Source organism: Aplysia californica, unplaced genomic scaffold (assembly GCF_000002075.1).
Source record: "Aplysia californica isolate F4 #8 unplaced genomic scaffold, AplCal3.0 scaffold01046, whole genome shotgun sequence".
Lineage (NCBI taxonomy): Eukaryota > Metazoa > Mollusca > Gastropoda > Aplysiida > Aplysiidae > Aplysia > Aplysia californica.
The window spans coordinates 77,278-79,977 of record NW_004798316.1 but is presented as its reverse complement, the minus strand read 5'-3'; positions in this window follow the sequence as shown (position 1 = coordinate 79,977).

Here is a 2,700-nt window from a genome sequence, read left to right as displayed (position 1 = left end):
CTTTTTACTGACCTAGATCTATATAATATTATCAGATCGTGACCTCGATCAAAACACGGGCTCCTCGCCGCGAGAGGCTAAACTAAACAAAAACAGCCACGTTTTAAAATCTAATTGACAATTTTGTCTTGTATTAGATATCTTCTTGTAATGTTGTCACCTCTGCTGCTTCTTTTTTGCTTTTTGTTTGTATATATATTCACATCTACAGTTTACTTTAGTGTTAGTAGGAATAAATAATAATTAATGTTTTATGAGATACGCTTTCCCGATTCTTTTGGCTGTTGAACATTCAATATCAATTCAGGATTGATTGTTTTCATTCACGACTCAGTGATGCCGCCTCGAGTAGATTAAGCAGTTTGTTTATTTCTTTTTATTCAGTAGTTATTGGTGTTGTTGTTGTTTTTTGTAAATGTTTTATTAACTCGCAACTGCATAATATTAAGGTCATATATGAGCGGACAGGACACATTAGAAAGCTAGGTGTTGATCTTTCCTACCATAAGATCAGGGGTGGGACTGAAAGACAGCAGAAAGAAGGAGCCAAGGAGAAGCAGTAGCAGCGCAGCAGAAAGAGTCCGGAGACCAGAGGAGAGAGCAAAGGAAATGGCAAAGGAGGTATGTGTGTGTGTGGAGGGGGGGGGTAGACAAAAGCAGACATCAGAGCACTGTTAGAAAGCAGTAAAGGATGTGAAAAGAGAAAATTTTAGAGAAGAAAATTGTCCGTCGCTATCCGGATTCGAACCCGCGACCTATTGTGTGAGAGGCGAGCACCATAAGCTCTAGGCCACGAGAGCCTCCACAGATTTGTTTATTATAATAATTATGTTCCTAATATGGGAAATCTATTCTTGTGTCACATCTCTATCTGGTTCCTTGTCTCACCTTGATGAACCTAACAAACATATCAACTTTCAGCCCCCGAGCCCTAGACCTATACACACAGTCCACACAGCATGTGATGTAAATTTAGGTGGAGAGCTCAGATGTGAATGTGAGTGCGATGTTAGGTCAAGAGGAAAACAAACGCGTTTGCGAGTTCACACCTCGGTGTGATCCCGTCTGGGGCAAACATTATTGTAGCGTCGAGATTGACAACGGACATGTGATCACAATATTATGTTATTCACCGGTTGCTGATCTTTGACGCAACAGGCAGTTCAATAATCGCGAGTTTTCACTTTTGGTTAATCTGCTGTGCTTGCCCGTGTTTTCGTTCTGTCGTAAATTATTATCTGAAATGCGGGATCTTAGCCGAATGCAGACCTTCAGAGCGGGATCTTGGTGACTTTTGAGGAGTAAAAAATTATGTTTTCTTGAAAGTGGGATCTTAAGCGAACCGGAATCGTAAGCGATGGGATTTTAAGCGGAGACTACTGTGCAATGCTCTCATGTCAATGCATTTTCCTACTAAGAATTAATTTGTAATTTCTATTTTAATTCCTTGATTTGGCTGAACTGATCTTTCAGTTATTGTGTTCTCAATTTTCTCATTCTTATTCAAAGTGATTTCTTCTCCACATATGACTCAAACAATTTGGCATACTTGTGCATTGCCGATGGACACTGCCGATTTATTCTTTTCAGGGAAAAAAGTGTAGTTCAGATTTGGGACATAACCGCATCAATATCACTTCTTCCAACGAAAGATGGTTATATAAATAATATTCGTTTGCATCAATCAGTTGTCTCTTTCACCCTGGCATTGGGTATAGGTCGCCAAGAAAGGCTCTCCACCAGTTTCTGATCTGGGCAATCTTCTCCGCCTCCAGCCAGCTGTGTCCCAAAAAGCCTATACTATAAGATCTACCTCTAGATCTTGCTCCCAAGTTAATCTCGACCTTCCTCTCTTTTTCCTCTTAGGGTAAGTCTTGTCATGTTAAGGGCTGGCTTCTTGCGTGTGTGTCCAATACAATGCCATTTTCTTTTCTTTTTTTTTTTGTGACTGCGACGATGTTCCGAAATTAGGAAGGGAAGCAGTGATTATTTGTTTATATAGAGACGCTCCGCCACTGCCTCGAACCAACGTTCCGACAACAATTCTGGAGATGTTTCGTCTTGAATTGGGTAAAAAAAAATATAGCACTAATAGAAGATTTACAGCATCTAAAAAGAAAACCAACATTTAACAAGTTGGAATATTTTCCTCAACACCAAACTTTAACTCGTACGCCAAAGAAACACGATTCAAAATACGGGGTGAGTAATTTTCGAGGCTCACGGGGAGACGGCTGTGGGGTGAAACCTCAAAAGCTGAAACTGAAATGTGGGGGAAAGGTGGTGCTACAGTCTCAAAATGAGCGATTTGAAGGCTATATTACTGTAAGTCATTTATTTTAGTGATCCTGTGAATGCATCAAAAGAGCTGTTTTAATACAGGGACCAGAGAGAAAAACTGTAAATATTATTATTAGCGAACTGGGTACGCTGGCATGCGGAAGTTCCATGCAAAGTTTCATGGGCATAGGTAAATTAAAAAATGAGCCAGATTTTTCTTTACGCAGAGACGATATTCGACATGTGAAAAAGCTATTAATATGCCTATAGACTCTACTGTAGCGGTAAAGCAAGACCCTACATAGTAAAAGTATTTTTTCCTCAGCTAAAAACGTATCTCCAGGAAGTACAGATATGTTCATGCATTAAGTTTTAAATCTTAAGTTATAAATACATGTATTTGCATGTGATACTTATAGG